Genomic DNA, 18205 nt, shown 5'->3' with positions numbered 1-18205 from the left:
CAACTGTTTTATATTACCCTCATATAATGAGTCTTTGCCTTTTCTAAGCAAAACAGTATTTTTTAATTGGTTCATTTTCCAGTTGCTTGGATTTTTAACAGACATACAGCATAAAAGGGCACCACATTCCAAGTAGTTCTACCAACTCCAGAACCATCCAAGGCTTGATCAGACAGCTGTGGCTCTAGCCTTTGGTTAAAATTATAATATGATCTCACCTGATTTTCAAAATAACTATGCATCTTTTTAAGCCAATAAACTGTGCTATAATCTAAGTTTCTGAGTCCAGAAGCTTGCCATGTTCAAAGAGAATGTTAGGGAACCATGATCCTTTTGCCTTTCTTTGTTTTCCCCTATCTGAACCCAGAGAAATCCTCAAACAATAATTTAGCAGCTTCCCTCTCCAAAGGTTTATTTTCAAACGCCAGTGCCATGCAGCGCTGCCTTTCCAGTGCAGGTAGGAGGAAGCAGGAGCCTCTCACCACGCTGGGCCTTTTCAAGTCTCAAAATCACTGGGAAGCTTGCAATATTTCCTTTCTGGCACTCAGGCCCAGCGTGGAAAGAAGTTGCTCCAGATAGGACAAGATATCAGATCATCACTGTAATCCCTTGGTTTCAACAGAATTCCAACTCCACAAAAAAATGCCTCTCCCCAAAAGCAGCTGAACCACTGAAACCAACAGACAATCGAACAAAAAGTTAACGAAGAAGTCATTACATGAACTTAATTAATCGTCATCTGGTGGTGCTTTTAGAAGCATCCGTTTTTCACTCCGTAGGATTTATTTACGTGAATGATAAGGCAATTTAATGCTCTACTCGGATCTTGCACAAAAAGGAAACCTAAAATTCAACTCTTGTTTTCCCTTTAGCAGCTGAACCACTGAAACCAACAGACAATCGAACAAAAAGTTAACAAAGAAGTCACTACATGAACTTAATTAATCGTAATCTGGCGGTGCTTTTAGAAGCATCCGTTTTTCACTCCGTAGGATTTATTTACGTGAATAATAAGACAATTTAATGCTCTACTCGGATCTTGCACAAAAAGGAAACCTAAAATTCAACTCTTGTGTTCCCGTTATTCCAAAAGCATATGGGTCTGATCATAGCCCATTCTGACCGCAGTACACAGGCTTTTTCAATCAGAATTTTAACTCCATTTTTAAGGCGCTAAAGAGTAACCGTCACAAGTTTGATGGTTACTCCAAAGAATCGGGAATCCCTGAAGTGTCCCATCTGGCACAGTCTTCGAATGGAAACTAGGTTCAGCCCGCCAGACAAGGAGCCCACACCACGAGGCTGGGGCGCACGTTTGTGCTCCAAGATGACAGCTCATCTGGCCACCGCGAGGTCGGGGGCGCCTGTAGGGCCATAGCCGGGTGGCGGTGGGCCGCGGAGGCCCGACAGGGATGGGCAAGACCGCGGAGGAAAAAGGAAGAGAGGGCCATCCGTCAGCCCCTGGAGAGGAAATTCCAGGCGCCCAGCTCCCAGGCGTCGGTCAGCGGGTGCCGTGAGGGAACCAAGTCAGAGTGTCCGCCTCGCGGTGGAGGCCGGGGATTCCGCACTCCTGGGGCTCGAGGCCGGGAGAGCGGGAGCCTCGATCCTCGGCCAGGGGTCCGGGGATGGGGGCGCCCGGATCCTCGCCGGGCGCGGAGGACTCACGATCTTCGTCCACACCCGGAGGCCTCCCGGGTCCTCGATCCTCTCCTTGGGCCCAAGGTATGGGGCGCCCTAATCCTGGCCGGGGCCCGCGCCCCACTTACCGGTCACGGGGGTCGATCCACGACGTCTGGCGCGTGTTGTGGTCGATGTAGAAGACGCGGCCGTTTCTCAGTGTCCTTCCATCTTCCCCTCCTGCTCCGCGCGCTCCTCCCTCTTCTCTCCCGCTCCACCACCTCCTTGGGCCTCGCCGGGAAACCGCACGGGAGCCAGGATGGGCGCCGCCGCGTCCGTCCGCCCCCGGGCCACCGCAGAGAGGAAGGAGGGCCGGGAGGACTGCGCCCCACCCGGGCTGCAGGCGCGGCCTGCCGGGGGCTGACCCTTGGGGCCCAAACAATTCCCGGGGGAGAGGGCGGTCACCTCACTGCACCCATTCTCAGGCCTGGGGTGTCTGGGGTCCTCCTCTCTGCCCACTTGGTGGGGGAGGGGAGCTGCGCCCTGGGTCTCCCGAATACCCAGGATGGTCCCGCGAGGGGGGGTAAGTCCCCGGAAGGGAGGCCGAGGGGGCTCCGTGGCTGGAGGAGGAACCCGAGGCCGGTCCTCTTGGGTAGGACCTGGAGGACACACCTGGAAGTGGGGAGCTGGGCAGGTGGGCACTTCTCACCCCTGCCAAGAGAGCCCCAGCAGGGCTGATCCGAAGTCCCTACTCTGGGCCACGCCCCCTGACCTGCCCTGAGCTCTTGCATCTTCCAGTCTGGAGGATCCAATAGTGTGAGTGGAGACCCAAATAGGCCACTGCTCGGGCGGAAGCCAGGTCAGCTCCTAAAACATGAAACCTCTGTGGTAATTGGTAATTATGTTCCACTCACATCTCATAGCTGGAGAAACTGAAGTCCAAAGATGGGGCTCTCTCTTCCTCCAAATCTGCCAGCTACTACTTCATGCTCCAGATCCCCGGCCACAAGACTTAATGCCAGGAAGTGCAGGAACGTATCAGGGAGGTTTTAAAACACTGTTACCGTGATACAAAAAGATCTGATAAAAACCCTAGCAGCAATCCATATCTAGCTACATAGGGGAAGAGACTAGAGGAAAACCTCCCCAAATGCTCACAGCAGTTTGCATTCCTTCGGTGGGATGATTTTTTTGTTAATTATCGTATTTACTGTCTAAATTGTTTGTAAAAGGGTTATGTTACTTTTATAAGGGGAAAAGTTGTTTTAAAAAAGAATGTGAAGGCATGGAGACTGTAATTGGGACATATCCGAGGGAGGCCTTTCCTCCTCTTCTCCCACCACAACACAGAAACTTCCTTGCTCCCCAAGAATCGAGCCCCACCCGAACATCATATGCCGGAAATTCCACCACGGGAGTCCTTTTAGTTACACGTGCACAGTTATTAAATGTCCAAGGGAAAGGGATGGAGTGTATCAAAAAAGCAAATACTTTGTGATCTTGCATGTTCCAGAGAATGCCCATGTGCTGAGTGTCCCTACCCTGACATCTTCCCTTCTGATCGGCATGCTTTATTACCAAGGAAGCTGCCACTGCCTTGTCCCTCTCTCCCTGCCCGTGCTGCAGTCACTTTACCACCCAACATGGCTGGGCTGAAGCTGCAATCCCACCCTCCCTGCCAGGCATCGTGTCCTTTCAGAATTTCGCAAATCTGGGCGCTATCGCTAAAAATTGATGACCGAGGCCTCCATCTTCCCTTGTAATGTTTACCCCAGGCAGAAACGGACGGTCCCTAAAGACCTGTGCGGGGCATTGGGATGGTAGAGAAGTTGGTGGGGGGGTTGAGGGGAATCTTGCCTCCCCAGCTTTGCCGTATATTGGGAAGTCTTGTGTGCGTGTGTTAATTGTTAGGGAGAATAAGGCCTGTCTTTCTCACAGTCAAGTGGGGCTTTCCATGTTGGAGTGAAAAACACAAGCATACACAAAGCACTGCAGGGAAAGGAGGCTTTCGTCTGAGCCGAAGGCACAATTATGCATTCTTTATTGCCTCCATATTCATACCACAGCCTTGCCAACAACGAAAAGTACAAACGTTGTAGCGACCTCTCCTCCCACCAAGATTTCTGATGGAAAAACAGCTCAGGAAAAATCCACTTAGGCCCTGGGTACTGGAGATGCAAATATTGATACTTGTTCTCCTTGCAGACCCTTTGGGGAATCCCCTTGCGCAAACTGTTAAAATGCCCTCAAGTGGAGCTTGCAGAATATTTTCTTTAAAATGCTTCTTAAGGAGTAAATCCAACACACTCCTTGCACGCCAGGCAAGCATGCCCAGAGTTTGAAGATTTTTACTCGGATTCCGCCTTCTCTTCCCAAAGGATAACCTTGAGTTAGCAAGGAAGGTACAAAATTGCCTCTATCCACATTCAGTACTTGGGAAGCTTCTGGAAAAGAGAACACCGGGAGGGCTGCAATCGTCATGTCGAAAATGAGAGAAATAAATACTGCTGGAGAAGTCTTGCCTGCTTGTATAAACAATCGCGTGTTCCAGGAAGTGACACAGTGGGTAATTCTACACAATGTGCTGAGAGGAAAACGGAAATGGGCCAGAGTGGGTCTGAAGAAGAAATGGCTCATTGTTTGGCATTCTTTAAATGCTGGAATAGTTACTCAATTATGGGCGCTTCCCATATATTTAAATAATGCAAATCCACAAGCTGCAGAGAAGATCAGCTGGAGCTCTGGCTAATTCCTGTCTTGCCGGTTTAGGGTCTGCAGAGTCACAGAGCAATGCCGAGATCCCTAACCCGAGACCTCTCCCCAGGCTCAGGAACGACAAGCGGGCGGGTGGGGCTATTCCCTGAGGGTTTTTTTCCTGACTTTAAGTCTTCAACTTTAGACACTTATTTGACTTGTGATCGGAAACGCCCTTGTTTGGCTTTTGAGTGTGGACGGGGAGGCTGGGAGCATTTTTCTCAAATGGGACTTCCTTGACTTGAGTAGACTTGTGCAGTTTTGAGATGAGGTTTTTCTCATGTCCTGATCTTCCATTCCAAAGAGATGCAGAGTATTCTGAAAGAGTCAGCTGTGTGAATAAACCAGGCCGTCTGTTGGGTCATTTTAGTGCTTTATTCTGCTGTGTGTTGGCTTCTTCGCGTACAGCAATGCCCTTGGCGTTGGTTCATGGCTGTCATGTTGTAGGCGGACTCGGCATTTGTACCTGGGTTATTAAACTTCAGTTTTACGGAAAAAAAAAAGACCAATTTCTTTCCCAAACTTAGAATATTTGCTGTCACCCACTTGCTTCCTCTCCAGGTGTCCCCTCCCAAAGCTATATTTTTACTTCTCCTTCCCAACCCTTGGGTTGTGTTGCACAAAACGGTAATGAGCCAAATGGAAACGTATTCCAGGCAAACCATAATTTTCAGAAGACACAGCTGCCATGAGCCGGCATACTACATGATGCTTCCTCCTGGCTGGGTTCTTTCCTGTTTAGGATTACGACTCTGGTCCCCTGTGGATTTGGAAAAACAGATCCTTTAACTGCAGACCTCTGCTTTAAGAGCCAAGCAGACCAGCTTGGAAGTCTCAGGCTTACAGAAACAGGAAGGCGGATTTATCCGACACAGAAATGAGCAGTCTCTGGGTTATTACCATTTGATGACACCAGCATTATAAATTAGTCCCTTTTGTAGCATGAATGGAACAGTTTTGGAACACAGGCAACGTCGGTAGATCCTGAAACAACAACCCCGAGATGTTTGTTATGTATCGGTGCTTTTCAACCAGGGGCGATTGGGGTCCCCAGGGGACATTTGGCAACACCTGGAGATGTTTGCTACGGGCATCCAGTGAGTAGAAGCCAGGGCTGCCACTCAACATCCTACAGGGCCCAGGACAACCCCACAACAGAGAATTATCCAGCCCAAATGTCAGTGCTGATGTAGAGAAGCCCTGTAATACACGTGTAATTGATGGTAACATTTGTTCTACCTAGGCTTTTAGTGGGGAAATCAAGGCCCAGACAATGTAAGTAACTAGGCCAATGTGATCTGGCCACTGCTAAAAAGCATCAGCCCTGAGATCAAAGCTCAGCTATCCCATCTGACCTCTGTGTTAGTCAGGGCTCTCCAGAGAAACAGAACCAATAGGATACATATACCGAGATTCATTATAAGGAATTTGCTCACGTGATTATGGAGGTTGAGTAAGGAAAAGTTGAGTTAGCAAACTGGAAACCCAGGAGAGCCAATGATATGGTTTCAGTCCAAGGCCAGCAGGCTGGAGACCCCAGAAGAGCTGATGTTTCAATTCAGGTCCAAAGGCAGGAAAAAGCGGATGAGCCAGCGCAATCAGTCAGGCAGGAGGAGTTCCCCCTTACTTACTGACTCACAGGAGAGTCAATCTTTTTGTTTTACTCCGGCGTTTGACGGATTGGATGAGACCCACCCACATCTGCTTTCCTCAGTCTCCTGATTCAAGTTTTCCTCTCATCCAGGAGCACCCACACCAACACACCCAGAATGTTTGACCCAATATCTGGGCACCCTGTGGTCCAGTCAGGTGGACACGTAAACTCCCCATTACGGCTCCTGACTTGATAACCAGTTGCTCTGTGTTTCTACAACTCTTCATGTCCGCAGAGTGATTCATGGACGGCAGCATCAGCATTGCGGGGGATCTCATCCAAACGGCCAGCCCGGACCCATTGGTTTGTGAAGCGCTATGTTACACACATGGAAGGGGGGGGCGCGGGGGTGCGGACATCTAAAAAAACCGATTTTACTATATTGATTCAGAGAGCCATCTGGTTAGTGTTTCCGTTACTCAACTGCATAATCAATAGGGCTTTCTTTATCATTTAAGAGGTGCCAAGCGCTACTCAGCTTTGCATGAGAAGCATATCTAACAGTCTGCATTTGTGTGTCATTCAACCGTAGGCCAAGCCTCCGCGAACTTCAGCCTGGCTTACCTGGCACAGAAGTAGAAATGGGCAAAAGGCAGCCCCGAGCCAACCATGCTGTCAGCAATGTTTGATTTTTGCCTGTTTCCTCTGCCTCTCCCCTGCCTGGTATCCCCACCCAGGACTGGCTACACAGTTTGCTGTCTACATTTTGCAGTGCCAACTGAAAAGGCGGGACCCTTTTCAGACTGATTCCACAAAACACCCTAAACAGAGCGGCTTATAAACAACAGACATTCCTTTCTCACAGTTCTGGAGGCCGGGAAGTCCATGATCAGGGTGCCAGCGTGATCCGGTGCGTCTTCATATGGTGGACGGGTTTAGGGAGCTCTGTGAGGTCTCTTTGAAAAGAACATTGATCACATTCGTGAAGCTCCATCATCATGACCTAAGCACCTCCCAAAGGCCCCACCTCCAATACCATCACATGGGGGTTAGGACTTCAATACATGAACTTGGGGGGCACACCAACGTTCAGACCATGGCAGACCCCTTGTTTAAAAAAATACTAATAATTTTAAGAGGGTAGACAATTAAAACAAGCACAAGCCCTTCAGAGCACAGGGCCCTGTCCATACCTTGTGGGGGTGGGGGTGGGGGAAGGAGAGATGGAAAGGGAGCCTGTAGATGAAAAAAAAGACTAAAGAGACATAGGAACTAGCAGCACGGTGTGGGCCGTATTTGAATCCTGCTTCATATAACTGGAAAAAAACATCTGTGACATTTATGAGGCAAATGGAAATGTAAACACTCCCTGGTAGTAGATGATATAAGGAATTATTTCTTAAAATTTAGGTTGGATAATGGTATTCCAGTTTTTAAAAAAAATAGGGCATATAGTTTAGAAACACGTTTGGAAATAATTATGGGAAATGGGATCTATATATAAGATTTGTTTAAAAATAACATGGGTGATGGAGAGTGGGAATGAGTAGACTTGAGACAAGGTCATCATAAATTGATAATTGTTGAAGCTGGTAATGGGTCATGGGGGTCATCATAAAACCTCTACGATTCATATATGCTTAAAAATGTCCATAATAAAAAAATTTTGAAAATTCCATTGGAATGCCATAAAAACAGCTGAGTGGATAGAATCTGAATTTTGGGTGTTATGTCTATAGGTTTTCTATAGCTGCTGTAACAAATTACCACAAACATGGTGACTTGAAAGTATAGAAATTCATTAGAAATCCAAAATGAGTCTCGTTATGATAAAATTAATGTGTTGGCAGGGCTGCATTCCTTCTGGAGGATCTAGTGGAGATTCTGCATCCTTACCTTTCCCAGTATCTAGTGGCTGCCTGAATTCCTGGGCTCATGGCCCCTTCCAGCAATCATGTCCCTCCTCCACCTCAGCTTACATCTTACCTCTCCTTCCCTGACTCTGACCCACTGCTTCCCTCATATGAGGACCTTTTTGATTACATTGATCTCACCTGGATAATACAGAACAATCTTCCCATCCCAAGATCCTTAATTTAATCACATCTGCAAACTTCCATTTGCCATGTAAAGTAACGTCATGTAAGGTAAGGAAACATAGCTTTTGGGGATTAGGACATGTCTGGACATCTTTTGGCGGGGGGATTATTCTGCCTACCAGGTATCTCAGATCGACATTTACCAACATTTTCTTGTTCAAAACAGAGACATCCGGTTATCATTTCTGCATACTTCAACGGGGTGATTTTGCCTCCCGGGGAGATTTGGCAGTATCTGGAGACATTTAAAAAAACTTTAACTTGGGCTTCCCTGGTGGCGCAGTGGTTGGGAGTCCGCCTGCCGATGCAGGGGACACGGGTCCGTCTCTAGGGAAGAAAACACCACCAACCTATGAGACAGTTTTGCCCTAAAATCCAAACCCGATCTGATCAAAGCCTCTGGAAAGATTCCATGGATTCCAAAGATCTTATTTGCAGATAAAAGGGTATTTACATCTTAGGATTCCTCTAGTGCAAAGGTCTTTAGAGCCAGAGAGAAAAGTGCATATTTTGAGAACCACAGACCTGCAAAATCCAATCAAGGATAAAGCTGCCAGTCCTTCAAATGTCCATGGGGTACATGGAAGACTCAGTAATGTGTACAGCTTAATTAAAATTAAGGGTCAGGGTCTTGAGAGCACCTCCCGTGAAGTATAGCATCCTGGACATAACAATCATTTATAGGCTTCAAGTGTCCCATTGGGGTCACTGACAAGAATCTAGCTAGGGGCAGCCCAAATCGTGGGAATGTATGCAGGCTCAGTCATGGGATGGTAATTACTATCTGTAATGGAACGAATCTCTCAGCTCCAGGAGGATTTGGGAAAAGTACAGAAACTTTTAAGAGAATCAAAATATAGGATTCATATTTGGGGTAAAGAAAAAATGTCTGCGTATTTGGTATTTTATGCATTTGTAAAGTTTCAAAGAATTTCTGAGTTTTGGAAACCACTGTAAAATATATAATTGGGTAATTCATCTAAACGTGATTTTAGTTGAAAACTATATAGTATTGGAATATTTTAAAAGAGCTTAAATTTTACTATATTTATAAGTTTAATTTATTAGATTTTAAGGATATTTGCATACCTGGGAATGTATTTGTTAATTGAGACAATTGAAGTGATTAAAAAGGGAACTGGGTGTAATGTGTTAAGGGTTTTAAATGTACTTTAAAATTCATGAAAGTGTTTAATTATCTGAGTTTGCAAGTGGGATCAAATATTTTCCAAAGTCCTCTTAAAATTGGTTGCTATTATTTGCTAGACTTAAAAATGAATTTTAAAAAAGAATAATCAATTTTCTAGGCTGAACTTAAAAGGTTAAGGAAAAGCTACAAGGAGATATCACCTCACACCTGTCAGAATGGTTATCACCAAAGAGAGCACAAATAACAAATGCTGGGGAGGGTGTACAGAAAAGGGAATCCTCTCACACTGTTGGTAGGAATGTAAATCGGTGCAGCCACTGTGGAAAACAGTTTGGAGGTTTCTCAAAAAACTAAAAATAAAACTACCATACGACCCCGCAATTCTACTGCTAGGCATATATCCCCCCAAAACCATAAACACTAATTCTAAAAGATACATGTCCCCAAGTGCTATAGCAGCATTATTTACAATTGTCAAGATATGGAAGGGACTTCCCTGGTGGTCCAGTGGTAAAGAATTCACCTTCCGATGCAGGGGAAGTGGGTTCGATCCCTGGTCAGGGAACTAGGATACCACATGCCACAGGGCAACTAAGCCCACGTGCCACAACTACAGAGCCTCAACTAGAGAAGAGAAAACCCCCACACCACAACTAGAGAGAAGCCTGCACGGCGCAACAGAAGATCCCACATGCCGCTGGAGAGAGTAGCCATCCTTCAAAACACCACAGCAGGGGGCTTCCCTGATGGCGCAGTGGTTGAGAGTCCGCCTGCCGATGCAGGGGACACGGGTTCGTGCCCCGGTCTGGGAAGATCCCACATGCCGCAGAGCGGCTGGGCCCGTGAGCCATGGCCCCTGAGCCTGCGCGTCTGCGCTCTGCAACGCGAGAGGCCTCAACAGTGAGAAGCCCGTGTACCACAAAAAAAAAAAAGAAGAAGAAGATGAGGTATATATATACGATGGAATACTACTCAGTCATGAAAAGGAACAAAATAATGCCATTTGCAGCAACATGGATGGACTGGGAAGTTATTATGCTAAGTGAAAAAAGTCAGAGAAAGACAAATACTGTATGATATCGCTTATATGTGGAATCTAAAAAATACAACAAACTATAACAAAAAAAAAAGCAGACTCACAGATATAGAGAACAAACTACTAGTTGCCAAGGGGTGTGGGAAGGTGGGAAGGGCAATATAGGGGTAGGGGATTAAGAGGTACAACTATTATGTATACAATAAGCTACAAGGGGGAGTTCCCTGGTGACCTAGTGGTTAGGGTGCCGGGCTTTCACTGCCGTGGCCCAAGTTCAATCCCTGGTTGGGGAACTGAGATCCCACAAGCTGTGGGACACCGCCAAGAAAAACAAATAAGCTGGGCTTCCCTGGTGGCGCAATGGTTGAGAGTCCGCCTGCCGGTGCAGGGGATACGGGTTCGTGTCCCGGTCCGGGAAGATCCCACATGCCGCGGAGCGGCTGGGCCCGTGAGCCATGGCCGCTGAGCCTGCGCGTCCGGAGCCTGTAAAAAAAAAAAAACAAAAAACAAATAAGCTACAAGGATATATGGCACAGTGTGGGGAATATAGCCAAGATTTTATAATAACTATAAATGGAGTGTAACCTTTAAAACTGTGACTCACTGCATTGCACACCTGTAACTTATATAATATTGTACAGCAACTGCACTTTAATAGAAAATGTTAGAAAAAGAGTTAAGGGAAAAGTAGGCATTTGAACGTATAACTTAAATAAGTGGACTATCAGATTTGTAAACTGAGCAGACCTTTTTTTGTACACACACACACACACACACACACCATTTTTGAGGGCTATAATCACTTCTGAAGGGCTGTACAATGTCCAAATTACTGTGCTTACATTAAAAAAAAATCACAAGTCCATCTTTGCAACCCTATGCCAATAATATGATCAAATACCAATATTGTTTACCAAATAAATTCCACCCAAACTCAGAAACCTTGCTCAGCCCTCCAGACCCTGCATAGAGCTGATAAGTTCTCATATGATTCAAAATGCATTCCTCCTAACATGCTTGTTTCCGTTTTTTTTTTACATATTCTGAATCTAATTTTCTGCCTTTGTCATATTCTCATCCATTTATGGATTTGCATGAGTGTGTGTGATTGGTTGTCATCTGAATAAATTATTTCATTCCCAACCAACTAATTTATGTTCCTTATAAAGGGCCAGCTTAACTCTATGCCAGTTTAACTAAGGAGTGTTGATGGAGGGTCCAAATAACCCTGTTTGCAGCCGGTACGTGCTTTGGAAGGTACTGAGCTCTGATTTGTTGAATTCTACCGTGGTCTAATCGTGGCCCACCACAGTGAGAGTCACACTCTGTGGTCCACAGAGCAGCACCATCTGGCCTCACTCGGACCTCCACACGTTCACGTTTACGAAGCATTGGTCTACACAAGAATTCAGGTAACAATAATCACTGTTGCAGTGATTGTGCTGTTTGAGTTTCCTGCTCAGCAGACGACATAGTTCCATTTATTTCTTTTAAATGAAAAGATGACAAGTTGCAATTCAGTTAACTCTGAAAATTGTCTCTACAAATTATTAAATTACATGTGTATATTGAGTTCTCACAAATGGCACTTGGGTGACTGGAACATGAACATGTCACAGTAATAGTTGGACAGAAGTCTCCCACGATATGGAAAGAGGTGGGGGGTATCATAATCCATTGAGGCCCTAGCACCCCGGAAGCTCCAGGAAGTGTGGTGAGCTCCAGCCAACTCAGCTACTATCACCCTAGATAAAGTTCTGGGTAGATTAATGAAGGTCACAAATGCATTTCTGTTCCTCACGTCAAGAAGGGAGTCCATTTCCCCTCTTCCTTTAAAAAAAATTTTTAGCTTATTTATCTTGCTTTTTATTACGACATCGTCACATACATGCAATATTTCCCGTCTTCTAGAATGAGCACACCCATGGCTTTCTTTGACTGATATAATATGGTAGAAGTGAAGTTCTGGGACTTCCATCCCCAGGCTTAAGAGAACGGGTGCTTCAACTTTCTTGCTCTTAGGAGTCAGCCACCGTGTAAGAAGTCTGATGACTTTGAGCCCGCCGTGCAGCACCCCAGGAGAACCATGTGGAAAGGAGCATTGAGGGGCCAGACTCTGGGAGGTAAGGCTTCTTGCACCATCCAACCCAGACAGCTGCGCAGCCCCATGCATGACTGTGGCCCATGCCACGTGCAGCCAAAGAATCCCCTCGCTGAGTCCTGCCTGACCCACAGAATAATGAGCAAACAATAAAATGTTGTTGTTTAAGCCATTAATCTTGAAGGTGATTTGTCACATAGCAATAAATGTTTGTGACAAATGCTCGGACCTGTCTAACAGCCGCTTACCTCCTATTCATCACAGAATAGATCTGCCAACCTAAGAGGAGTTTCTCCCCCTAAAGCAGGAGGAGAAAAGTGATGAGGAAAGCAAGGAAAACTGAGCTATAGAAGAAGAGATAAGAAACAGAAAATGAGAAAATACCAAAGAGAAGTTGGCCTGCTCTGATGTAACTCTATGTTCCCAGATGTGGCCAAGCAGTGCCCACCCCCATCACTCTTTTTTTCTTTCTAAAATTTGTGTTAAAGCGTAACTTATTGACCGGTAAGTGCACAGATCGTTAAGTGTAAACCTCCAAGAATTTTTACAAACCAAACGCATGCATCTGACTGACAGCCAGATCAGCACTTCAGATGCCCCCTCCTGGCCTCTTCCAGTTACTACACTGACCCTCTTCGGGTTACCGCTCTCCTGACTCCTCTTTCTCAACGTTCTATCAGGAACATGCATACTACATGTAATCTTTTGTTTCCGGCTTCTTTTTCTCAACTTTAGGTTTGCGAGAGTCATTCACTCTGTTGTGTGTAGTTGTAGTTCATTTGGTGTGGGATGGTTAGTATAGTGTATGATTACAGCACAATGTCTTTGTGTATAGGCGGATTTTATCTAAAACACGGGTCAGCAAACCTTTTCCGTGCATATTTTAGGCACTGCGAGCCATAGATCTCTGTCACAACTACTCTCTGCCATTGCAACTTGAAAGCAACATAGATAACATGTAAACGAATGGATCTAGTTGTGTACCAATAAAATACTGTCTTTATTGATACTGAAATTTGAATTTCATAGAATTCTCATGTCACACTATTTTATTCTTTGATTTTTTTTTCTAACCTGTTAAAATGTAAAAAATACTGTTTTTACGCTATATGTTTAGTCCAAGCAGATGGTATTTTTTTTTTTTAAGTTTCCAAATGTTGATGCGGGTGCAGGAAAACAGGAATTCTCAGGGAATGTAAAGTGGTGCATTCTTTGAGGTTGCCAGTGGGGCATTATATATCAAATACTTTAAAACTGTTCATACTCTTTGACCATTTCTAGGCATTTATCCAAAGAAAATAACCAGAGGTGTGCATGAAGATTAATGGGCAAAGATATTCCTCATAGCATTATTTATAATATTGAAAAATTGGAAGCAGACTCCAACGTTCAGTTCTGGCAATTGGGCGGATTGATGTAATGCATCTCGTGCTCCTCATATGTCTACAAATACACAGACTGCTGTATAAAATATGATACAAATATGAAATACACTGACTAGCTAGAGAGAAGCATCACTTTCCTGGGTCAGAATGGAAATGTATGCCCATATAGACCCTCACCATTAGGAGCTGGGGTTTTAATACCAGCACAGAAATAAAAGACATGACATTGACCCACCAAGACAGGAAGCTGGAATTGAGACCCCTGCATAAAGCTGGAACAAGAACTTCCTGCCTCCTTTATGAATGGGAGGACTAGGGAAATGTCTCATCCTCCCAAAAGAGGTAGTGAGGAACTTTGTCTCTTGTGGGCACTCCAAGGGAGGGGGTGGGACGTTTTAAAAACATTAAGTCTTCCAGTCCATGAACGCGGGATGTGTTTTCATTTACCCATGTCTTCTTTAACGTCTCTCAGCTGTGTCTCGTACTTTTTATTGCGCGTGTTTCTCACCTCTTTAATCAATTCCTAAGTATTTTATTCTTTTTGATGTCTTTGCAGATGGAATTGTTTTTGTAAATTTCCCTTTCAGTTCACTGATTACTAGTGTAGAGAAATACATGTGATTTTTGTGTCTTGATTATGTATCCTGCTACTTTGCTCAATTCATTTATTAGTTCTAACAGGTTTTTCGGGTGGAATCTTTAGGGTTTTCTACATACAGGCATACCTCATTTCATTGCACTTTGCCTTATTTTGGTTTTTACAATAATGCGGTATTCGAAGGTTTGTGGCCACCTTGCATCAAGCATGTCTTTGGGTGCCATTTTCCCAAAAGCATTTGCTCACTTTTGTGTCTCTGTGTCACATTTTGGTAACTCTTGCAATATTTCTGTTAATATTTCTCGGAATATTTTCTGTTGTGATAATATTTTCATGGTGATCTGTGATCTTTGATGTTACTACTATAACTTGCTGAAGACTCAGATGATAGCATTTTTTTTAGCAACAAAGTATTTTTTACTTCAGGTATGTAACACTGCTTTTCAGACATAATGCTGGTGCACACTTAATAGACTACAGTATAGTGCAAACATGACTTAAAAAAATTTTTTTTAAGTTTTGGCTGTGCCGCATGGTATGTGGGATCCTGTTTGCCCGACTAGGGACCGAACCGGGCCCCCTGCGGTGGAAGCGCGTACTCTTAACCACTGGACCTCCAGGGAAGTCCCCAAACACAACTTTCATACGAACTGGGAAACCAAAAAATTCATGTGACTGGCTTTATTGCGATATTCACTTTTTTGTGGTGGATTGGAACCAAACCTGCAATATCTCCAATGTATGCCCATATAAGATCATAACATCTGCAAATACAGATCATCATTTTTTCTAATTTGGAAGGATGTTTCCTTGCCTAATTTCCCTGGCTAGAACTTCCAGTACTTTGTTGAATAGAAGTGGTGAAAGTAGGCAGCCATGCCTAGTTCCTGATGTGAAAGGAAAAGCGTTGGGTTTTTCACCATTGAGTATGACATTTGCTGTGGAGTTTCCATATATGGCTTCTATTACGTTGAGGCAGATTTTTTCTATTGCTAGTTTGAGTGTTCTTATCATTGAAGGGTATTGAAGTTGGTGAATGCTTTTTCTGCACCCACTGAGATCATTATGTGCTTTTCCCTTTATTTTCTTACTGTGGTGTATGTATCACATTGATTGATTTTTATATGATGAGCCATTCTTTCATCCCAGTTATAAATCCCACTGGTCATGGTGTATAATCCTTTTAATATGCTGCTGAATTCAATTTGCTAGTATTTTGATGAGAATTTTTGCCTCGGTGTTCATAAGGGATATTGGTCTGCAGTTTTCCTGTCGTGTCTTTTTTCTGGCTTTGCCATAAGGATAATTGTGGCCTCATAGAATGAGTAGGAAGTGTTTCCCTCCTTCAGTTTTCTTTGGAAAAGTTTAAGAAGGACAGTATCAGTTCTTTAACTATTTGGTAGAATTCACTGGTGAAGCCATCAGGTCCAGGGCTTTTTTGTTGGTGGTGGTGGGAGATTTTTGATCGTTGATCCAACGTCTTTACTGTTTATAGGTCTATTCAGATTTTTTGTTTCTTCATGATTTAGTCTTGGTAGGTTTTGTGTTTCTCAGAATATGTCCATTTCATCTAAGTTATCCATTTTGTTGGTGAACAATTGTTTGCAGTACTCTCTTATAGTCATTTTTATTTCTGCAGAGTTGGTAGTAATGTTCCCACTTTCACTTCATTTCTGATTTTCATAATTTGAATCTTCTCTCTTCTTTTCTTAGTCCATCTAACCAAAGGTTTGTCAATGTTGTTGACCTTTTCAAAGAACCAACATTTGGTTTGATTGGTTTTCTCTGTTGTTTTTCTATTCTCTATTTTGTTTATCTCTGCTCTAACCTTTACTCCCTACCTTCTGCTAGCTTTGGATTTAGTTTGTTCGTTCTTGCTAGTTCCTTAAGTTGTAAAGTTAGGTTGTTGATTTGAGATTTTTCTTGTTGATTAGTGTAAGCATTTATAGCTATAAATTTCTCCCTTTTTCTGTGTCCCATGAGTTTTGATATGTTGTGTTTTCATTTTCACTTGTCTCCAAGTATTTTCTAATTCCCCCTGCGATTTCTTCTTTGATCTGTGGCTTGTTTAAAAGTGTTGTTTAATTTTCACAAGTTTGTGAAATTTCCAGTTTTCCTTCTCTTATTGATTTCTAACCTCATCTCGTTGTGGTCAGAGAAGACACTTCGTGTGACATCTGTCTTTTTAAGTCTACTGAGACTTAATTTGTGGACTAACGTGTGGTCTGTCCTGTAAAATATTCCACGTACACTTGAGAATGTGTACGCCATTGTTGTTGGGTGGAGTGTTCTGTTAGATGTAGTTGGCTTTTTGTGTTCTTTAAGTCCTCTATTTCCTTGCTATCTTCTGTCTGGTTGTTTTATTATCGTGAGTGGGGTATTGAAGTCTATGACTGTTATTGTAGAAAAGTCTATTTCTCTGTTCAGTTCTGTCCATTTTTGCTTCATCTATTTTGATGCCTGTCATTAGGTGCATAAATGTTTATAATTGGTGTATCTTCTTGCTCTGTTGGAACTTCTATTAATATATAATGCCCTTCTTTATCTCTTTGTAAACTTTTTTTGATTTAAAGTCTATTTGTCTGCTCTTAGTAGAACCACCCCTTTGTTTGTTATTTGCAGGGGCTATCTTTTTACATCCTTTCACTTTCAATCTATTTGTGTCTTTGGACCTAAAGTGAGAGTCTTATAGACAGCATATAGTTGGATAAAGTATTTTTATCCATTCTGCTCCCACAGGCTCTGTGCAGGCTGCTCCAGGAGCACTGCTCAGCTGCCTGCCGTGGGGCTCCGGGTTGAGAACCCTTAGCTGCTACTGCACTAAGAGCCGAAAGTGACTGAAATTAACCACAATTTACCCTCCAAGCCTTCCACTGCGAGTTGCAAGCCTTCCATATACTAGAGTTCCAAATAGCTACATCAGACAGATTCTGCCAATGCAACTGTTGTTTAGGTAGGAAGACAGCTCCCTGGTGCTTCCTACTCTGCCACCGTCCCAGAAGCCCCCAATGGTTATATCTTATGTAACTGCAAAACCAGGAGATTAACATTGGTACAAAGTGTGTATAGTTCTGTGCCATCACGTGTACAGGTTTGTGTGATCACAATGAAGATACAGAGCTATTCCATTACTAGAGAGGTCTCTCTACTGCTACCCCTTTATAATCACAGTCCCCTCCCCCACACCATCCTTAACCCCGGGCAACCACTCATCTTTTCTCCATCGCAATAATTCTCTCATTTCAAGAATATTATATAAATGGGGTTACATTATATGGAACTGTTTGGATTTTTTTTTTCATGCAGCATATAGGGCCCTTGGGATCCATCCAGGGTATTTCATGGATCGATAGTTCATTTCTGCCCTTGTTTTTAAGTTATATTCCATGGTATAAATGTACTACACTTTAACTATTCACGTGTCATAGAACATTTTTGGCTGTTCCTAGTTTTTAGCTATCACACGTAAAGCTGCTTTGAATAATTGTGTACAGGTTTTCCTTTCTCTGGGATTAGTGCCCACGAAACAGTGGGTAACCCTTAGTTCACTCCATTTCACCTGTAACCTGCCTTCAGTAACCAAGGTCGTTTTAATTGTTTAATTGAGGACTTGCCTGCCCTCCAAGCAGCAGGTAGCCTAAACAATAAGATGTTTGCCCTACTTGTTGTCCGGGAACTTGGAATCAGCTGTGTCTAGTTAGAGCGGAGCTGGTTAAGACTGGATAGGACCACCGACCCTCCAACTGGGCATGCGCGAGTGACCTTTTGACCCCGCAGAGCCCTGTAGCTTAGTTCCGCCTGCCCCGAACAATTCCCGCACCTTTTTCTAATCACCTTCCCTCGTGCTCCCTGCGCTCTCCACGCCTCACAC

The 18205-nt window shown here is 44.1% G+C and overlaps 1 protein-coding gene across 1 annotated transcript in view; it reads right to left on the bottom strand.

Annotated features, from left to right (window-relative positions):
• LOC112409977 (protein WWC3-like) overlaps nt 1–1825 on the bottom strand; it is a 120859-nt gene extending 119034 nt beyond the window's left edge. Inside the window, 1 exon segment of the mRNA XM_024760363.1 lies at nt 1767–1825. The gene's annotated coding sequence lies outside the window, so the exon portion shown is untranslated.
• Nucleotides 1826–18205: the final 16380 nt, after the last annotated feature.

The sequence above is a fragment of the Neophocaena asiaeorientalis genome, unplaced genomic scaffold, assembly GCF_003031525.2.
Source record: "Neophocaena asiaeorientalis asiaeorientalis breed wild unplaced genomic scaffold, Neophocaena_asiaeorientalis_V1.1 scaffold827, whole genome shotgun sequence".
Lineage (NCBI taxonomy): Eukaryota > Metazoa > Chordata > Mammalia > Artiodactyla > Phocoenidae > Neophocaena > Neophocaena asiaeorientalis.
Note: the sequence above shows the minus strand (reverse complement) of the source record. Positions and strands in the feature narration are given on the sequence as shown.